Source organism: Cibotium barometz, chromosome 33, assembly GCF_041138505.1.
Source record: "Cibotium barometz isolate CiBa-2024 chromosome 33, ASM4113850v1, whole genome shotgun sequence".
NCBI classification, from domain to species: Eukaryota; Viridiplantae; Streptophyta; class Polypodiopsida; order Cyatheales; family Cibotiaceae; genus Cibotium; species Cibotium barometz.
Genome location: NC_141078.1, coordinates 51,635,297 through 51,657,261, shown reverse-complemented (window position 1 = coordinate 51,657,261; position 21,965 = coordinate 51,635,297). Strand labels below are relative to the sequence as shown.

General features: G+C 47.4%; 1 pseudogene across 7 annotated transcripts in view; it reads right to left on the bottom strand.

Moving 5' to 3' along the window:
- Nucleotides 1–4,777: 4,777 nt before the first annotated feature.
- LOC147619699 (pentatricopeptide repeat-containing protein At3g09040, mitochondrial pseudogene) overlaps nucleotides 4,778–21,965 on the bottom strand; it is a 67,635-nt pseudogene continuing 50,447 nt past the window's right edge. For 3 of the 7 annotated variants that reach the window (XR_015261884.1, XR_015261885.1, XR_015261886.1), the window contains one exon: nucleotides 4,778–8,856. The product of XR_015261884.1 is annotated as a pentatricopeptide repeat-containing protein At3g09040, mitochondrial pseudogene, transcript variant X1 (transcript). Of the gene's footprint in view, nucleotides 8,857–21,965 lie in introns of those variants that run through there. The other 4 variants (XR_015261889.1, XR_015261890.1, XR_015261887.1 and 1 more) reach the window with 3 other exon arrangements.

Genomic DNA, 21,965 nt, shown 5'->3' with positions numbered 1-21,965 from the left:
TATGCGCATCTCAAAGTGAATACACGGTCAGTGGTAGAGAAAGCTCTCCTGAAGCCTGCCTGGCCTGATGAGCGTAAACCTGCTCACTCAGCATGTAAGCTAAGCTCTTGCTCCAACACTGCACCATAGAGTTTGGCCAGCACGTGGCCAACCATAATCGTCCTGTAGTTTCTCGGATCGAGCATATCCCCTGTTTTGTGAATCGGCACAATGGTGTGCATCATCCACTCCGCAGGCAAACCCTCTGCTAGTGCCCTGTTAAACAGATGTGCAAGAAAAGGAGCCAAAGAATCTACTACATATATGAGATGCTCACCCTGCAGGCCCATATGGTCGGTGGCCCGTCCATGCTGTAGGCGGCGGATAGCTTCTTGTACCATCGAGTGGGTAAAGAAGCTAGCTGTGGTAGGTCGACGCTCCTGTGGCTGAGGTATAGGTGGCTGCTGTGGGGCGTGGTATAGGCCCTCTGCATATGTGTGCCATGTCTGTGGGTCTGCAATAGGTGTCGGTGTCCGGGGCTCTCTGAAGTGCCGCCATGAGACAAGGCTATCTCTACTCATGAAGAAATGAAAGATCTCTAGCTCCTGTATCTCTGCGAAGGCCCGCCTTTTGCGGCGAGTAAGTCTCCTCATCTCTCTCCTCGACTCCTGCTCTGTGATGGCTCCCAAGGCTCTCTGTGTGCGGAGCCGTGAGTATAGGGCTCTGCACTCGTCATCATACCATCTGTTCTGGGGCATAGTCCCAGATCTCGCAGGCTCTCCTGAGTGGACACGATGTGGGAAGCTCTGTAATGCAGCCGTGTGTAGGAGTGATGCCAACTGGGCTATAATGGTATCCATAGGTGCCAAGGGATCCATGAGTAGGAGCCCATCCTCTACTCTGCCAGTGTATATGTCTGCCATGTCATGTGTGAAGTAGATGGTAGTGTGTGGCGTCGGTATGTGGGGGGCTAGTGATACTGGTGATCCGGCTAGTGAAAATGCCAAGTATGTATGATCTGCCCCAATAGGACGAGGTGGAATGGAGAATGAGGTGACAAGCTGTGATGCCTCCAAAGACCCCATAACGTAGTCTACCACCATGCCTCCGGTCCGTGTATGACCCCCATGTGGGAAGCATGTCAGCCCTCTTGATCCCGGCCACTGTAGCATCCCGTTATAAATAACAAGACGATGCTTGGCTCCCAGCTCTAGTAAGTGGTCCCCATAATGTCCTCTGTCTGGTCCAGTGTCCTCTGATGCCCGACTAGCTCCTATCTCCTCTGGATCCACAGGGTGGAGGATCTCCATGTCATAGTCATACACCTCACACTGTTTGCTCTGTGTGTGGGCATTGAAGTCGCCCGTAAGAAATACTTCCCCTAGTGCAAAATAATGCATAATCTCCTCTGACAGACAAGTGTATGGCGAGGCTCCTGTCTCCTCCTCCTGTGGCATGTCCTCTGTGATGACATAGGAGGATCCTGATGGAGAAAAGTAACATAGAGCTATGTATATAACCCTGTCCTGTGAGAGCTATAAGCTGATCCACATGTATCTGGCCTCTGGATCCTGTGCTACCACTCTCAGTCTCCCCTGTAGCTCCCGTCTAAATAGAACTGCTACTCCCCCCGACCCTCTCGAGGTACCCTGGCGTGTGGTCCTCCTGTATGCTAACTCCCACTGGAATCCCTCTACTCGAGGTAGCCCTCTCTCTGGGCTCTGATGTGTCTCTGTCAGAAGTATGATGTCTCTCCCCACCATAACATGCTCCAATCGTCCAGGCTGCACCCATAGTGAACCATTATAGTTCCATACTGCCATGTGTATCTATGTCAGTGGCCTGGTCTGTGTCCCATAGGCCCCAAACCGCTAATCCATGGGCCGGCCATCAATGATGACCCGACCATCTCGATAGAAGACCTTGCCTTCTCTCCTCGCGTGTAAGACTCGTAGCATGCAAGCTCTCCTATGCTCAAGCTGCATCCTCGTGAGAACATCATCCAAGAAAATAGGAGCTCCCTCTAAACCTCGTAGTAAGACCCTCTTCCTCGTGAAGGTGACCCTCTCCGTCTCTCCTGCAAACTGTAGGATGAGGGCTCGCTTGCGTGTTGAGTCTTTCCCGGCTCTCCATGCTTTGGTGAAGGGGAGAGGGTGCTCTTCCCTGTAGCCGAGCTTCATGCATAGAAGCTGTCCATCTTTCTCGGGAGTGGAGTCGGGTGTCTCGGCTATACCTGTGACTCGAATGTTGAGGCGGCGGGCATGCCTCATCTTCTCCTCCTCAATGGTGGTGTGAATGATTTGGTGTTCTTCCCTTTGAGTCTCCTCCCTCACTTCTTTACGGATGTTCTTCTTCACCACCTCAACCCATCTTGACTGCTTGGCTTCGAGTTTTCCCTCCATGTCCTTTGTGATCTCCTTGGAGATCTCTTCTTTGATGGCCGTGAGAGTGTTGTCATTGATCTCCCCTTCTTTCTTCTCAGTATTCTTGATGGCTACCATTTCCACTTTCAATGCACTCACCTCCTCCTTGACTGCCATGTTCTCTTGTTCGAGGTTCGTGACCCGTGCTTCGAGAGCCATGATGTGCCGGTGTAGTTTGTTCTCCACCTCATTGAGGTTGGAATCGGATGTCTTCTTGTTCTCCTTGATTAGTGCCTTCATTGCCATCTCGAGGGCCTCGAGTTTCTCTTGGAGACTCGGGGCCATTCCTCCAGATCACTCTGCAGTCCTTCCCACAAGCAGGGAGGAGAGAGAGAGAGAGAGTTATGTTGCTGCCTTGGGGGCCTGAGCAAGGGTGGGTGGGGAAAGGGGGCCACAGAGCCTAGCGGAGAGGGAGGCGGGCCAGCATAGCGAACAGAGACACCGCAGCGAAGGGAAGGGGGCTAGTGGGCGGCGAACAGAGACACAGCAGCGCAGGGGGCTAGGGCAGCCAGCGCAACGAAGGGGAGAGTGTATGTGAGAGAGACTCTTAAGAGAGTGATAAGTGTGCCCCATGGGAAAGTGTGTATGAGAGAGAGAATGTGTAAAAGAGAGTAAGAGGGCATGTGTGAGAGAAATGAAATGAAATGAAATGAAATGATATATTAACGTCCTCAAAAGGCCAAAATGACCTATGAGACCAAAAAGGTTACAACATTTGAGAGAGAGAATGTGTCATGAACGTTGTGAGAGGGGAAGGGGGCTGCCTTGGGCCCTTAAAGCCTCACCTAGAAACAGGCAAAAAAAAAATCCCGACTATGGATGCCTCGAACAGTTCGAGGCGCGCCTCGTAGCAACTATGCATACAAGAGATTTCAAAAGAATAGCACTCTGAAGTGGTCTATGAATCAGAAATAATCAGCAGATTCTCCTCCATAAGTGGAAACATGGTTCCGGTCGAAGAATCAGACAGTTCTACACAAAGTTCAGAGACCGAGGCACTCACGAAACCGTTTGGCTTGACAGGAGTACCTCCAATTATTGGTGGACTACTTGGAGGCCATGCAACAACCGCCAAGCTAAATGGGAGGGAATGTCACATGCACCCATGCACTGAGGTGCAATGTGACACACTAGCTCATCATCAATGCTATACTTGCACAAAAGTAGAGCCTTTTAGGAGCATTTTGGAAGGCCGAAGGCCAGTCCTCCATAGTAAATATCTGCTGCTGCTCACCCAATGAGGGATCTCCTGTCTCCCTAGAGGACACCCACACTCCCAGGAGAAATGGATACAAACTCAGTGCTAGGGCCCATCCTTGCAAATCCTACCTCATCAGCCTCTGCGGAGCCTGCATCACCAGCAAGAGAGGCATAGGGATTAGGGTGCTCCACTAAATGGTCTGGTGTAGCGTATGGAGTTCTGGCCGGCTGCCATCCATTACCATAAGCAAGCGCTGCTAGGCCTGGGGTGGAGCAGAAGGAGGCACGTGCAGTGCATGTCCACCAGCTATCTGCTGTGCCTATCCACCAGGCATCTGCCGCATGTGTCTGCCTCTTTTCTAGGGAAATCCGCCCTCGCGGTCCGGTTTCCTGGCAATCTCCATCCTGTCTAAAGTGCGAGCCATCTTGTCTCTGCAACATAATGTGATCCTCTGAGATGAATGGATCAGAGACAAGGACAACAACTCAAAGTACCGGTGGTAACAGTTGCTGAGGAAGATGAGGAAGTCCAGGGAGTGGAGGGACTTCCAGGGCCTGACCGAAGGCGGCTCCTATTGACCTCAGCAATTAGAAATACGCCCTTGGGAGGCCTGGAAATCTGAGTGTGATAGGAGTAAGGTGCAAGACTTCTTCCGCTGGATCAAAAAACTGGGCAGTATTTTAAGGAAAAAAAGGGCCTAGTGGAAGGGGGCTACCAGACAGCGCCCGGAGTGTGACTTCTGGCGAATGAAAGCCTACTTGGTAGACACTTCTACCAAGTAGGCGTACATCCTGGGAATGTTGTGTCAACTCAGTGGTGGACATAAGAGACAATCCCGCACTTGGAAGCGGGCAGGGTGGGATCCATAGTTCCCACCAATGAGGTTGTGCTGAATTTCATGTTCAATGTCGCAATGGAGTATCTGGAGCTCATCTTGAGAAAAATTAATAGTCGCACGACCAAGGGAGGTGCGGAAGGGTTGGCTTTGGTAGATGCCATAATGCCAATCAAGGGTGGGAGGCCGACTTGAATTCTGATTGGCAACACAGTACACAATATAGCAACTCCCCATCGATTCGTGTGCAAAACTCAAAGTTAGGATTTTCTGCCTTTAAGTCTCTCCCTTTCCCTCCCTCTTTTTTACTTCTTCCTCTCTTCAATTTCACTTCACAAATTTCAGAAATGCTTATATTGTGTATTGTGTGTTATTAGTGTTGCGTTTGCTCAAGTGACAGAGATAATCCACTTCCAGGATAAGCCTATACACACCACATTCTCGCAATGACAGGGAATGACTTATTTACATGCCATGATACCTGTCAGTTCACCATTTCCTTAAGAGCCTCCAGCCACTAATGCCCCTTCTTCGCTGCTTGCTGCAGGACATGGTAACATAAGTCAGGGCTCTTGCAAAGGCAGTAATATTGCTCTCCCATAAAGTAAAGGCCTTCCATCCATAAAATATTGACCTGTGCACAAACTGTCTCATATTACAAAAAGCAATCAGAGATCCTGCAGGTCTGTTATTGCCTAGCGCGCTCACGCTGCCAGGTGTTGCGGCCCAGTTGATCAACATAATGCAGTCAATTTGTAAAAGAAGGAAATGACTGCCATTCAACACAGAGAAGCAAGGCTGGGAGGGGGGCAGCCAAACTCCTCTGGTATACAAAATACATACCACAACATACTATACTTCACTCCTCTGGTATACAAAATGCATACGACAACATGCTATACTCCACAGCTCAGCATGCTAAAAAATCGGAGAGTTCCATTGTCATCTGATTCAAGAGGGGTTGAGCTTCTTTGCAGCAGCCTTGAGTAATCAGGACTAAATAAAATCATGGCTTAATATAATGTTCCAGCTATCAACTGGTAATGGAATTCAAAGACCGTTCTGACCATTGGTAATCTGCTATGTCTGCAGGCATACGCAAAAATATGAGCCTCAACTTCAAGATCTGACCCTCTGACTAGATGCGACGTGCGAAAAATATGCAAGTGCATTACCCTTTGCACTGTTCGTCCCTTTGACTGTCCGAGCACAGATATAATGGCCATCCATCATGGAGTCACACGAGGATTGGGACAGCTGCATTCCTTCTCATGAGACCCAGTCATAGCTATCCTCAGCTGTAAAGCCCTAAAACCCCTGCATCCTTTTTAAAAAGATACACACGAAATCCTTCAGGGCATATTGCTCAGCTCTGCATGTATACTATCACCTTGAGGAAAACCTAAGTCAAATGAATTTCCATGCTCCACTGTCTCGTGACTCACATGCCTCATTCCACATGTGATTTGCTGCATAAATATTCGACAACAACACATATCCTGTACTGCTCCATTTGTCAGCTTTAATAAGGTTTTCAAATACTCGTTTTCCTAGCTCCAAATTTCTGAACGTAGCACAAGAACCTAGCAGGGCAGTCCACACGGCAGAACTTGGTGAAGATGGCAATTTAAGAGCAAATTCCTCTGCTTCAATCAACCGCCCCGCACGGCCAAGCACATCAACCAAGCAGACGTAGTGCTCTACTGTTGGTATAAGGCCAAAATCATTGGTCATTGACTTGAAGTAGTAGTAGCTTTCTGGCACTAAACCAGCATGGCTGCATGCAGTCAAAAGGCTTACAAACGTGACACCATCCGGTCTTAAACCTTCACACTGCATCCTATCAAAGTAATGCTGCGCTAATTCATGATAGCCATGCTCTGCATATCCCCCAATCATCGCGTTCCATGATACCATGTCGCACGCATTCAACTTGTGAAACACATCCTTTGCAGTCCCTAGACAGCCACACTTGGAGTACATATCAATCAGAGTATTCCCAATACTTGATACTGAGTCAAGCTTTCTATTCATGATGTCCATGTGAATTTGCTTACCATGGGAAAGGGCTGCTAAGCTAGAACATGCTTTAAGAATGCAAACATATGTGACTTCATTTGGACTTATACCATCTTGCTCCATTTTATAAAAAAAGTGAAGTGCTTCCTCACTGTTGCCATGTTCAGTGTGTCCTGTGATCAGAGAAGACCATGATACAACAGATTTCCCAAGCAGCTTGTCAAAGACCTTGCATGCCTCATGTAAGTTGCCACATTTAGCATACATGTCAATCAAGCTGTTTCCAACATGTTCATCAGAATCGAATCCTTGTTTTGTAATATCAGCATGGATCATCATGCCTTTGTTCAGAGCTGCTTGGCTGGTGCATGCTTTGAGAATACACACAAACGTAACCTCATTCGGCTCTAAGCCATTTTGTCTCATTGCTTCATAATGACAAACAGCATCATGCAGGTGCCCACTTTCAGCGAATCCTGCAATCAATACAGACCATGAGACCACACTTTGAACTGGCAGCCTCTCAAACACATGAAAAGCATTTGCTAAGCTTTGGCATTTTGCATACATGTCAACCAGGGTGTTCCCGAGTATAACATTTGAATCAAACCCCTTTTCTACAATTCTACCATGGATCCACTTGCCCTGATCTAATGCAGCTATGCTGGAACAGGCTTTAAGTATACATGCAAAGCTGACTTCATCTGGCTCAATGCCCTCCTTTGCCATTTTTTCAAAAATCTGAAACGTTTCATGGCCATGTCCATGTTCAGCGTATCCTGCAAGCATTGAATTCAATGAGACCAAATTTTGTACTGGCAATCCATGAAACACCTTGTGTGCATCCTGGAAACTTCCAGATTTGAAATACAAATCAATTATGGTACTTCCAATCATGAGATCTGAATCCAGCCCCTGGTTTATAATGTCAACATGGATCAGTTTACCCAGACTAGGAGAACCCAAGTTAGCACAGGCTTTAAAAATGCATACAAATGTAATTTTGTCTGGTTGTATCCCACCCTCTCGCATTCTCTTATAAAGTTGAAAGGCTTCTTCACCAAACCCGTGGTCTGCATAACCCAAAATCATTGCAGACCATGACACCACATCTTGCTTCGGCAATCTGTCAAAGACTATCCGTGCAGCATCTAGTCTTTCACATTTAGCATACATGTCAATCAAAGTGCTTCCAACACAAATATCTGACTCCAGCCCTCTTTTGTTGATGTCAGCATGGACTATTTCGCCCTCCTCCAGATTTCCTGTAATGGCACATGCTTTAAGGATTGACACAAAGGTGATCTCATCTGGCTGTTTTCCCTCCTGTCCCATTTTCTTGAACAGATAAAGAGCCTCCTCAGCGTTTATGTGATCAGCATATCCTGAAATCAAGGCATTCCATGACACAACAGTTCTACCATGCATCTTGTCAAAGACTCTACGTGCGTCCTCTAAGCTGCCACATTTAACATACATATCAATCAGGGTGCTTCCAGCAAATGTGTCTACCTCGTGCCCCAGTTTTACAATTTTGGCATGGACCACCTTGCCTTGATTCAAAGCTGTAATGCTTGTACAGGCTTTCAGCAAGCACACAAGTATTATTTTGTTTGGTTCTGTGCCCTCCTGTTGCATTTTATCAAACAGATTTAGAGCTTCCAGACCAAAGCCATGTTGAGCAAAACCTGCAATCATTGCACACCATGACACCACATCTCTGACTGGCAGTTTGTCAAACACATTAAGTGCCTCTTGTAGGCTTCCACATTTTGCATACATGTCAACCAAGGCACTACCAACAAATAGATCCGACTCCAACTCTTCTTTTAGGGCATCATCGTGAATCACCTTTCCCTTCTCTGAAGATGCTAAGGAGATACAAGCTTTGAGAGCTGCAACAATAGTATGAGAGCTTGGTTTCACAGAGGACGTCTGCATTTGCTTGTAAAGCATCAATGCTTGTTCCCAATTGCCAGCCCGAGCATGCACTGAAATGATTGCAGTCCAGGCATACACATTCTGCTCATCCAAACTGCGAAAAAATTGCAGTGCTTCTGGCAGGCTTCCACATGAAGAAAACGTGTAGATGAGCTGACAGCTAAGCTTGGATGTCCACTGTATTTCATACTTGAAGAACATCGCATGCACTTGCCTAGCCACAATCAAGTCATTTTCTCTAATACAACACTGCATAATGCAAGCCAGAGTAGCCTCAGAAATTTGCATACCTTGTTGACCCATGATGTCCATAGCCTGAAGCACCTCACGTACATGTCCTTGCTTGCACAGTTTGTGCAAGCCCTGGACAGTTTGGTAATAGCAAGGTTCCAAGTATGATTGCAAACTTGCATAATACATGCAAGACGTTGTATGCATCGTAGACATCCATACAGGAGCTGCAACAGATTGCAGAAACCAATAATGAAGCCTTCAACTATTCAAAATCAAATGCAATATTATCCTTACACTGCTACAAGCAACCAAATTAAACAAACCAGAGCATATTCTGTACCCTAAATTCTTTGCCTTTTCTCTAATAACTAAGATCAGAACAAACATTAAATATTGTGTTAGCTCATTCCAATTTGAGTAGACAAAATAATTAACAGAAAAAACATTTAAAAAAGACTGCCATGTTCCAAATATTTCATTTCAACTGTAAATTGCACAAAAATTCCAAGACCATGAAACTGGTCACAAGTTTATTGACATCTCGGCCCCTTACTCCGTTGAAAAGAAGCTACAGAAATTATATGCTCAGAGCAGCTGATCCTCCCCTTTTTTTTATCCTGCCTACTGCAGCCCCAGGATATAGCAGGGGGATGGATGTACTTGGATGGTCAGCCCTTTTTAGTCAACACCTTGATGCATCCAATGGTTGTGTTTTCTCTTGTAGGTTTTGTTATTCAACTTTTTCATTTTTTTGCTCTCACATTTAAATTTTTAATATGAATTTGCCCTCTTTCTAAATGACAGGGTTCTGCCATCTTATTTATCTTCCAGGTCCAATTGTTGATAACGAGCTTTTGTCAGCAAGCCAACAATTAGTTCGAAATAGATTAGGACGAGGCACAGACCTCATTGCAATAACTCTTATCAGGCTTATGGCACGGGAAAGTTCAGGTTCATCCATCACCAAAGGCATGATGAAAGCAACAGTGCTTTTCAGCCATTGGCAACCGGAGGTGAGGCTGGAGTGAAGAGTACATAGACTGTACCAACAGATTTTGGGGAAGCTCAGGTGCAGCCACAAACAGATGATATGATTGTTGGATATCAATGCTCCACCCTCATATTGTATTGTACAAGCACCAGCTAGCTCATGTTTGTAGTACGGGGACCCATTATGAAGAGTAGCCATGGTTGAGCAGCCCAAGCACTAGCATCCCCATATTCACACAGGAAGGTGGCCTAGGAGGCCAAATGGTATAGAGATGGCTTGGATTAGATTTGGCACACTACCAAATAGGCTACATGCTACACTCAACCGGCCGTGGAAGTGTCCCTGCATCTTGTAGAAAACTATGCATCTAAGCACGTAGCATGTAGCATACACCAAGCTAGGATTGTGTGGAACAATGAGGCCTTCTTTAAACCTGAGTTTAGTGAGTCTTTAGAAATCCTTTAAACAGCATACATGAACTGGAAGATGTAGTCGAGACGACATTAGATGGGGTACCAAATTACCCATTGAAGCGAGCACACCCCCCCCCCCCCTCCTTCAAGCAAGAGTATTTGCTTTATTTCTTCTCGAGAACTAAATACAAGCTGAATTGTGTCCACAAGATTGAGCAGAAAAACTGACTGACCGACCGCCAAACACAAGGACAAAGTGACCAAACGCTGAGCAGAACTATGCATAAGTTGTAGGCGACTGTGAAGCAATCTTCGAAGAGAATACATTGGCCCGAGACTAAGGGTTGGTGTGCTGAGAACTTTGGGAAGAGACTGAGCTTTAATTTGCCTTGGCTTGAAAAGCACAAAGATTGCTGAAAGTATGCAAAGGCTGGATGCCTAAGCACACACGCTTGACTGTTTGCGTGAGAACTTGGTTTGTATCTGATGATTTTATGGACTGAGCCTGCTCATCTTTTTTTATGTCCACAAGGATGTTGGTCGGCTGGCAGAAAGGCTGTCGGCCTATTTTTATTTACCACGACTAGGTAATTAGCTTTAAATGCTGGCTTTGGGGTCGTGGGCTGGTCTGGTTGCTGGCCGACTGTAGTCAGCCCTGGCCGCATACTGTCTGGCCTGGCCGACTGCTGCCCAGGCCCTCACAAGGGCTGCCGACTCGGTCTACATGATGGCTAAGGTATTTAATATCCATAGCAAGGTTGTCCCTCCTTGGGTAGGCCTTAGGGTTGGCCCCTACTACATGAATGCAACTAGCATGCCTCTGATGCATTCTACTCCTAAGGCTGACATCTACATGCACCTACATGACGACTACTTTCTGAATTCTCCAAAGCGGGTTAAGAGGACTGACTTGACATTGACCTAACAGACCCCTATGGCTGGGAGACTGACCTACATAGCTCATGCTTAACATGTCCTAGACTGGGGCTCACAAAGGGGTCACAACATACGAAAAAATATCCTATCAAGGTACTACTTCTGTACATGCTTCTTGCACTGTTGAGATGACCCACTTTGTCACCGTGTACCACAGTGCATGGATGCACGTAACATTCCCTCCTACTTAGCTTGGCGGCAAGGTCATAGTTTCGAGATAGTCCGCCAATAACTGTGGATACTCGAGGAAGAATACTTCATCTAGCCATGATACCATCTTGCTCGCTGAAGCCTTCGCCCTCTCTGCTCGAGCTACCGCCTGCTCGCACCCCCCCCTCCTCGCCCTTGTGACCTACTCCCCCCCCTTCCTCCGCGTCCCGCCCCCCCTGCCTGCCCCTGCCCTCTCCCCCTTGCGCGCTTTCCCCGCCCCCCCTTTCGTTCCCCGCTGCCCCCCCCCTCCTCCGCCTCTGCCTTTCGCTCCCCGTTGCCCCCCCCCCCCCCCCCCCCCCCTCTTTTTGTTCCCCCGCCCTCCCCCCTTCTTTTTTTTTCTTTTCTTTTTTTTCTTTCCTTTTTTTTCTCTTCTTTTTTTTTCTTTCCTTTTTCTCTCTTCTTTTTTTCTTTCCTTTTTTTTTCTCCTTTTTTTCTCCCCTTTTTTTCTTTTTTTTTTCTTTCCTTTTTTCTTTTCTTTTTTTCTCTCTTCTTTTTTTCTTTCCTTTTTTATTTCCCCTCTGTTTTCTCCGCCCATCCCTCTCCTCCCCTCCCCGCTCCGTTTTCTCGTGCAGCTTGACTCTTGCAGGACCCCCGTTTATCGCTTCGCCCTCGACTCAGCTTCAGACTCTGATGGAGGCTCCTCCCGCCCCACCTCAGAGGGACTCTTCCGCAACCCCCTCGCCCGCCCCTGAGGATACCCCCATCAGGCTTTCTCTTTCGCCAGAAGAGGAAGCGAGCCTCGCCGCAGAGGTGGAATGCCTCCAGGCACATTCCACCATCTGCCGTATAGTTGGCACCCGCCCCAGCAAAGGGGAGATCCGGGATCTACTCCAGGCCCGCCTTCTTGCAAATGTGGGCAAGATCCTGGACGTTTAGTTACTGGGCTGCGGACACTACCAGATTGAGTTTGAGAGAGCCCAAAGCGTGGCCCAGGTCCTAGCCATGAGTCCCCTTGACATCAGGGGCGCTCGGGCCTTCTTCAGACCTTGGCAGCATGGTTTCGACCCAGCAGCGGCCAAGCAGGGAGAGCGCCTATTCCATGTTACAGTTTGCTTCCCTCGACTTCACCGCGAGTACCCTCCGCTCCTTTCTAGGATCGGATCATTGGTGGGCTCGGTGCTTGAGACTGGCCCCACAGCCGCTTCAGTGGTGGCTAGAGTAGCTGGCCTGCCTTCGGTCAGAGTTTTGGTTTCTGACATCTCCTCCCTTCCAAAGGTCATTCAGTTACCTAGGATAGGGGGGGGATGGATTGATCAGAGAGTGGAGTTTTCGGGGCTCCCGAACCAGTGTTTTATATGCAGGCAGGTCGGCCACTTGGCCAAGGCCTGCCCTCGCAGGAGACCCCAACTCTGGAGTTGGCACATGTCTTTGATACCGGGAGTGCAGATGCCGTCGGGATTCGACATTTGGTGGTTCGCATAGTGGCAGACCTAGCACGAGACCCTGGCTATGTATGCATACATGAGATTTCTCTCTCCGAGTGGGAGGCAGTCGCTATGGGACACAGCCACTGGCGCCTGGTCCGAGACTCATGCAGCACACCGGGTGGGCAGATTCGTAGCCGCTCGGATGGGGATTACTCTCCATCCAAGCCGCTTGCGAAGGCCCGCCATGTGGCTAAGACAGCCTCCACCTCAGCAGGTCATCCATGAGGATCATCTCATGGAATGTACAGGGCCTTGGCGGTGCACACTATGTATGTTATCGTGGTTGCTTGAGGCAGGAGCTTCAGAGATGCCTGGTTGGGGGCAGTATTGATATTCTGATGATGCAGGAGCACCATTTGAGTGAGAGCAGGATTCGGAGATATGGGTCGGTGATGCCTGCTAGATGGGACACATTTTGGTCTGCAGGCTTTGGCCCCTTGGGGAGGCAGGGAGGAGTATGTATGGTCATTGCGGATGTATGGCGGCAGGCCATTGTGGATCGCGGGGTCATTGTGCCTGGTAGAGCATAGTATGTTATTTTGAGGATGCACGATGAGCACTTTGGTGTGCTCAATGTCTATGCGCCCAACCATGCTAGTGCCAGAGCACAGTTCTGGACCCTTGTTACAGATGCATTGCCCGAGGCCGCACATTGGTGTGTTGGGGGAGACTTCAACATGCTTGAGGACCCGGCCGATAGGGTGAGAGGCAGTCATGTTACAGTGCACGACACCGAGCTTGCAGCTTGGGAGCGATTTTGTATGTCACTGCGGATCACTGATGCATGGCAGCATGACGCTTTCTCTCGCTCTCAGGATAGTCTTAGTTTTTCTCGGTCGGATCGCCGACAGGGAGGGAGTAATCTGAAACCGATCCCGTCAAGTGGGAAAGACTCAATTGGACACCTACACGATTAATAGCACAACTTTAAAACCACAAATATGAAATGGACAACTTAAAACAACTTGAAATTTAAATGAACAGAAATGGAAAGATGGACACCAGCACTGGGGCCGGAACGGGCCGACCCCCCCTCAATATATGATATATTTATTGGGAGTATTTAAAGAATACAATGCTCCATGGGTTCTGAGAACCAGATAATGTCCATGTACATATGAAAACAGTACTAAACAAATAGGTCGAATTTTGATGTAGAAAACTCGAAGCAGATCTACCACTGGTGTGGTCCAATCGCTACGGTCCTGTGCTTTCACTGGACTCCGCGGAGAGCACCACACTGGTGTTCCGAGACCACGCACAGACAGGCGCTCTCGTACTAACGCCTGGCTCTCCCGATCTCAGCACCTTTGGACCGAGGTTCGCCCATATAGCTTGGACAACCCGGCACCGAACGGGTGTAGGCCGAGCGGGACGAATCTTTTACCAGATTTTAAACATTTAATGCTTTACTCAAATCTGAAAATCACTTACTTGTAGTTGGTCGATGAAAGACCAAATCTTGCGGAATGATGAAGTTGAAACCACCCTTGTTGATGAAGGAGCAGTCTCGTGTAGAACTAACAAAACCAGCACCACCACGAGAGACCACAACTGCCTGTGAGAGCAGCCACAATAGTCCTGGTGGAGGTGGCCACGACTGAAAAACAGTGAAGAAGAAAGGCAGCGCAGCTTGACAATATTCAGCCGCCTGGGAGAGAGTTGCAGCTGTGTGGCTTTGTGGAGGCGACAGCCGCCTGCAGGAAAGGCTGAGGTGCAATCAGCAGCAGAGGGTCGCCTGGGGTAGTAGGCGCAGCCAGCAACACTTTCGACCACCTGTATGGGTTAAGCGCAGCAGTACATCAGCCGCCTGTGAAGAGCAACAGCATAGAGGTGCAGCCGCCTGGTTACAGTAGAAGCAGCCGAGTAGAAGGTGGTCGCCAGCAGAGATGCACTCAGCCGCCTGGTTGCTGTAGGAGATTGCGTAGAGGAAGCAGCCGCCTTAAAGAGGCATGCGCAGCCTGTGTGTAGCACACCTACAATTTTGTGCTGACCGCCTGTAGAGAGTTAGGCGCAGGCAGCAGCAGCATAAGCACCCCCAGCAGCAAGCGAAGCAAGACTCCCGTCGTCAGGAAGCTTACGAGGGGTGACGCCAGGAAGAAGCGATGGCAAGCTTACGCTTGAAGGGGTAAACCTTTTTAATAAAATTAAATGTAAAAGTACAACTCAAGATTTTCTACGCTTGCATGAAAGGGGACTAGTGGGGGTTGGTGACCATGCCCACCCCCACACTCACTTAAAAGTGAGGCTCCCCACCTTGGCCCCAAAGTGGGTGCCCAAAGGGGGTGCCCACTTTTAAATAAGTGTGAATCCCCTATCCTTATAAATCAAAGGGTTAGAATGTAATAACATTAAACAACATGTACCATATACTTACCACCTGTTCACATGCACTGAAACTCGTCAGAATACAGAGCACACTTCACGACTCACTGGCAGGCGTCCCCGCTCAGTAAGTAACACGTCAGGCAGGCAAACACACGAATACATGTCATGCGAAAACAGTTTCAAGCATACAAATCATGTGTGCATATGCAAAAAGTAACATGGACATATCTCCCGTTCATGGAACATGTACAAAATATCTGTCGGCACAAAACTGGCACGACATAAAAACATAAAAATCCTGGTCTTCCTATGGAGTGACAGTCCCATAGGTAAGACACAGTTCCAGGCACGAGTTTCCCTAGGTGTGACAGTCCCATAGGTAAAACATGGCACGAATACTGGCCCTTCCATGGCGTGACAGTCCCATGGATCGAACACAGTCCAGGTCATACACGGGTGGCACTGATCTGGCTCCCGTCCATACGACACCATCCTGCTAACACACGGGTGGCACCAGTCTAGCTCCCGTCCATGTCAGCAAAATACTGGCCTCTTCACATGAGACACCGGCCTGGCCCCAAGTGAACGAGACGCAAAAATGTGGGAATGGACCAAATGGTCGGCCAATTGGTGACATCCCCCCGGGCTTCTAAAGAGTTGACCTCAACTTAAAAGCCTCAAGATATGCCTGCAACAATTGCGGATAATCTGCAAAGTAATCTTCATTTACCCATTTGGCATCAATAGGCAAATAATTCTTAAACTTCACAAGGTATCTCCTGGAAAGCTTTCCTGCAGGTAGCTTTCTCTCCTTGTGAAAAACAATCTGTTCTGGCTGGAGGATCTCCTCAAGCTCTTCAATCTCTGGCGGATCTTCTGTGACAGGCTCATCAGGATCTGGCCCCACATATTTCCGAAATAGACTCACATGAAAAGCATTGTGAATCTTCCAATGACTAGGTAGAGCAAGCCTGTATGACACTTCATTGATCTTGTGAATCACCTTGAAGGGTCCATAATAGCGAGGAGAAAGCTTAGGATATGATCCTTCTCGTCCTGGCCTCTTCCGAAGCCTAGCCTTCTCAAATTTCAGCAATACCCAATCACCTTCTTTGACTTCCATGTCCCTTCTATGCTTGTCAGCAGCCATTTTATGCTTATCCTGAGATCTTGCAATGGCTGTCCGCACTTGACCAAAGGCAACATCCAAGTCACGAACATACTCATCAGCAGCAAAAATCTCATCCTTGGTACGAAGGATGGGTGGCAAGACCACTCTGCCATAAATAATCTCAAACGGAGCCGTTCCTGTGGAAGCATGGATCGTATTGTTGTAGGCAAACTCAACAAGTGGAAGATACTTCTCCCATGCATGCTTTTGATCTGCCACATAACACTTCAATAAATCCAATACAGCTGAATTCGCAGCTTCACTTTGGCCATCCGTTTGGGGATGATAAGCTGATGAAAACTCAAGCTTAGTACCCATATTATCAAACAAAGCCCTCCAAAATAGGCTTGTAGTCCTGGGATCTCTATCGCCAACAATGGATTTAGGCATACCATGATGCTTGAAAATATTAGCAAGAAAAAGCTTTACCATATGATCAGCTTTAATGGTTTTCTTGACGGGCAAGAAGTGAGCTTGCTTGCTAAACCTGTCCACAATAGTCCAAATAGCATCATTCCCATGCTGGGATCTAGGCAAATCCATAATAAAATCCATCGTAATACTTTCCCAAGGTTGCGAGGGAATAGGCAATGGCTGAAGCAAACCTGGAGGCTTTTGCCTGTCAAATTTCACCTTTTGACAAGTAATACATGCACGCACATAAGCCTCAATATCTTTACGCATGCTTGGCCAAAAGAAATACCTCTGGATCATGCGAGTAGTAGGCATAATACCTCTATGACCAGCATAAGGTGGAGCATGACATTCGTCCATAACCTTTGGACGCAAATCCTTCACCACACATAGGCAATTATCCTTCATGAGATAACCCTCAATGATAACATAAGAGGCATGTGAATGACCAGCCATCAAATCAGTCCATATATGGCAAAAATCAGCATCCAAATGATACAAATCTCTCATAGCAGATAGATCTCCATGAGAGGCCACTGAGACTGCAGCAATATAAGGCCTCCTAGATAGTGCATCGGCCACGACATTTTTCTTTCCTGGAGTATGCACAATCTGAAAATGAAACATGGAAAGAAAATTTGCCATTCTCATTTGCTTCTCTGAAAGCTTGGTTTGAGATAGAAAGTATCTCAAGCTTTGATGATCTGTCTTGACTACAAATTCAGCCCCAAGAAGGTAGTGTTTCCAAATCTTTAAGGCGTGAATCACAGCCAAGAGCTCTTTCTCATAGATATCCATATGAAGCTCGGCATCATGCAAACGACGGCTCTCGTATGCAACTGCATGCCCTTCTTGATTTAGGACAGCTCCTATGCAATCACCACAAGCATCACATTCAACCACGAATGACTTGTGCAAGTCAGGAACAATCAATACTGGACCACATATGATCGCATGCTTGAGCTGCAAGAAAGCATCTTGTTCCTTTGAAGTCCATTTGAAAACAGTTTTCTTCTTCGTGAGATCATGTAGAGGAGTGGCAATCATAGCAAAATGCCTTATGAAACGCCTGTAATACGAACATAATCCCAGAAAACTACGTACTTGATGTACGTTTTGCAATTCGGGCCAATTCCGAATAGTCTCTATCTTTGCAGGATCCATTGTAACTCCATCCTTGGATACAATATGTCCCAGATAATGAATCTCTGAAAGGAAAAACTCACTTTTCTTAGCATTGACGAAAAGTTTATGCTTCCGCAACTCTTCGAACACTGTGACCAAATGAGTTCTGTGTTCCTGCTCATTCTTAGAGAAAACCAAGATATCATCAAAGAAGACTCCTGTAAACTTGCGATGGGATCGGAATATCCTATCCATCATACGATTAAAAGTAGCAGGAGCATTGGTGAGACCAAAAGGCATTACCAAGAATTCATATAATCCAAAAGCTGTCCTGAATGCAGTCTTATGGACATCTTGTGGCACCACACGTATCTGGTGATAACCACTCTTCAAATCAAGTCTGCTAAAGCAAGCTGAGCCATCAAGCTTATCCAAGATATCATCAATACGTGGAATAGGAAATCTGTTCTTGATGGTAAGCTTGTTCAAAGCTCTATAATCTACACACATACGGAATGATCCGTCCTTCTTTTGAACAAGAAGCACAGGAGAGCAGTAAGGTGAGGAACTGGGCTGAACCAAACCTTTCTCCAAAAGCTCATTAACCTGCTTCATAATTTCTTCTTGTTGTGCAGCACTCACTCGGTATGCGGGTTTGTTAGGTGGAGAACTACCTGGCACAAGATCTATGCAATGATCTTCGGGCCTTTGGGGAGGTAATTCACCTGGCAACGAGTCAGCAAAACAGTCTTTGAATGCATTAAGAAAATTCAGCCTATCATTAGACATAGCATCCACACTTTGATGATTTGGCACAAGACTATCACGCACAAAAATCAAGTACGCTGAAAGACTCTTTTTCATTGCTTTATTAATTTGGATGTGTGATACAACTGGGATGGAATCCCCTTCTTTGCCAGCATCAATAAAGTGCATGCGGCCTTTATGCATAAAAGAAATCATATTAGACTTATAGTCTTTGCGGGGCTCAAGCCTATGGTGCCACGGCTTGCCCAACAATACATCACATCCATTCAGAGGAGCAACTAAGAAATGCTCATTGTCAAGATAGCCCTGTATATGAATACGCAACTTCCCAATCAAAGGGGTAACCTGCACCTCTTTGCCAATAAATGCAGCTTCAGCTTCAATCTGAGGTCCCATGTTTTCAACTTCAATACCCAATGCAGCTGCCATTTGCATAGAGATGAAATTGTCAGTTGCACAGTCATCAAACATAAATAGTGCGGGCTGATCCTTGATTTGCCCCCAAGCCTTGCAAACCATTCTCTCTTTAGCATCATGACCTGTATTACCTTGCACATCAGGAACTGCATGAACATTTGCTTTGGTGTGCTTGTCCTCGTGCTTTGGTTTGCGATCTGGGCATTGCCGAAACATGTGGTCTTTGCTACCACAAGAAAAGCATTTTCCATCCTTAGAATATTGCTCTCTTTGCTCCGGGGTTAATCCAAATTTATTCTTTCTTGGGCCCTGATCTTTATTTTCAGCTTTACCACCCTTGTAAGGCTCCCGGAAGTTCTTTTTAGATGGCTGTCCACCCTTTTGCTGATTTGGGACAGCCTTGTCCTTTGCTTTGGAACCTCCTTGATCCTGCTTGATCTTAAGCACCAATTGCTCTGTGGCAAGGGCAGAAGCTGTGAGTTGTTGCAACGTATGTTTTGGGTGCAATTCAATACCCGATCTATAAGCAGGTTGCAATCCAGAACGAAACTTCCTCTTTCTTTCCTCCTCAGAGATTAGCATGAAGGGAGTCACTTCCAGCAACACTTTCCAAAATTTGTTCACATACTGTTGCACACTCTCATTATCTTTTTGTTCCAGCCTGTCCCACTTTTGAGTGAGAGTTTGCTCTGCATTGGGTGGCAAGAACTGAGCATAAAATCTGTCTTTGAATTCCTTCCAAGTAGAGATGGGATCCTTGGTGATCTTTTCGGTGATCCACCAATGGGCAGCAGTGCCTTTCAGAAACATGCTAGCATGGCGCACCTTCGACTTTTCTGTAAAGTCTTCATCGCTAAAAGCAATGTCGAACTGTGCCACAAACGCTAACACCTTAGAAGCATCGTGTTCACCATGAAAGACATCAAATTTTACAGATTTATCACCTGCTTTGAACTCCTTGAGCTTCCTGGCATGAGGCTCATGGTCCTCTCTTTTTCTTTTCCCCTTATCCAACGGGGTAGCCCTGTCTGCATGGGCTCCATGGGCCGTCATAGAAGCTTCATGGGGCACGGTGGCATGTGCTCCACGAACTCGAAGCTCAGATGCATGTGACTTACCTGCATATGGCATAGTCTCTCCATGAGACAACTCAGAAGGCAAAATTTTTCTGGAAGCAGACCTGTCACCATGAGATACATATCTTGCATGCATGTGACTTTCGTGCCCTCCATGAGCACTGGCATACATATTTCTGTCAGGCTTAGTGCCTTGGGGAGAGGATGCATGTCGAGAGGTGACAGTCACCTCTTCCTTTTGCATATAAGATTTCAGCCTCTGGGATGCGGGATCTCCATGCTTCAAACGAGGTGGATTTCTGAAAATCAGCTCCCCGTCATCCCCCTCTTTGATATCACCTTTGCGAAGGAGATAGGCAAGTGCCAACTCCCTTGGTTTCTTGCCCACTTCACGAGCCATAGATTCAAAGGTTACATCAACCATAGCATCAGCCTTCCTGGCTTCAATAGCACTTTGTAGATGAGGATCTTCATGCAAAAACTTCAATTCTTGCTCTTGAGCCTGCAAAAGTTTTCTCATATGTTCCATTTCAGCCCTCATAGCATCAGGGTCTTGTTCAAGCATAACTGTCTTTCCTGGAGACAGTTGACCTTTGGATTCACTATCAAGAACCCTTTCAAGGGGCTTGTGTCTACCTCGCAGGGCATCAGACCCACGAGAAGCACTAGAGGGACCCCTCGAATTTGGCACTTCCAAAGGGTTGCCTTGGCTGTCCATTGTGTTCAAAGTTTGCTAAAAGCGGGATGTCCAATACACAGGTTCGTTTCCCCACTAGGAAGAGGGAAACAACCGTGCTCTGATACCAATGAAACCGATCCCGTCAAGTGGGAAAGACTCAATTGGACACCTACACGATTAATAGCACAACTTTAAAACCACAAATATGAAATGGACAACTTAAAACAACTTGAAATTTAAATGAACAGAAATGGAAAGATGGACACCAGCACTGGGGCCGGAACGGGCCGACCCCCCCCTCAATATATGATATATTTATTGGGAGTATTTAAAGAATACAATGCTCCATGGGTTCTGAGAACCAGATAATGTCCATGTACATATGAAAACAGTACTAAACAAATAGGTCGAATTTTGATGTAGAAAACTCGAAGCAGATCGACCACTGGTGTGGTCCAATCGCTACGGTCCTGTGCTTTCACTGGACTCCGCGGAGAGCACCACACTGGTGTTCCGAGACCACGCACAGACAGGCGCTCTCGTACTAACGCCTGGCTCTCCCGATCTCAGCACCTTTGGACCGAGGTTCGCCCATATAGCTTGGACAACCCGGCACCGAACGGGTGTAGGCCGAGCGGGACGAATCTTTTACCAGATTTTAAACATTTAATGCTTTACTCAAATCTGAAAATCACTTACTTGTAGTTGGTCGATGAAAGACCAAATCTTGCGGAATGATGAAGTTGAAACCACCCTTGTTGATGAAGGAGCAGTCTCGTGTAGAACTAACAAAACCAGCACCACCACGAGAGACCACAACTGCCTGTGAGAGCAGCCACAATAGTCCTGGTGGAGGTGGCCACGACTGAAAAACAGTGAAGAAGAAAGGCAGCGCAGCTTGACAATATTCAGCCGCCTGGGAGAGAGTTGCAGCTGTGTGGCTTTGTGGAGGCGACAGCCGCCTGCAGGAAAGGCTGAGGTGCAATCAGCAGCAGAGGGTCGCCTGGGGTAGTAGGCGCAGCCAGCAACACTTTCGACCACCTGTATGGGTTAAGCGCAGCAGTACATCAGCCGCCTGTGAAGAGCAACAGCATAGAGGTGCAGCCGCCTGGTTACAGTAGAAGCAGCCGAGTAGAAGGTGGTCGCCAGCAGAGATGCACTCAGCCGCCTGGTTGCTGTAGGAGATTGCGTAGAGGAAGCAGCCGCCTCAAAGAGGCATGCGCAGCCTGTGTGTAGCACACCTACAATTTTGTGCTGACCGCCTGTAGAGAGTTAGGCGCAGGCAGCAGCAGCATAAGCACCCCCAGCAGCAAGCGAAGCAAGACTCCCGTCGTCAGGAAGCTTACGAGGGGTGACGCCAGGAAGAAGCGATGGCAAG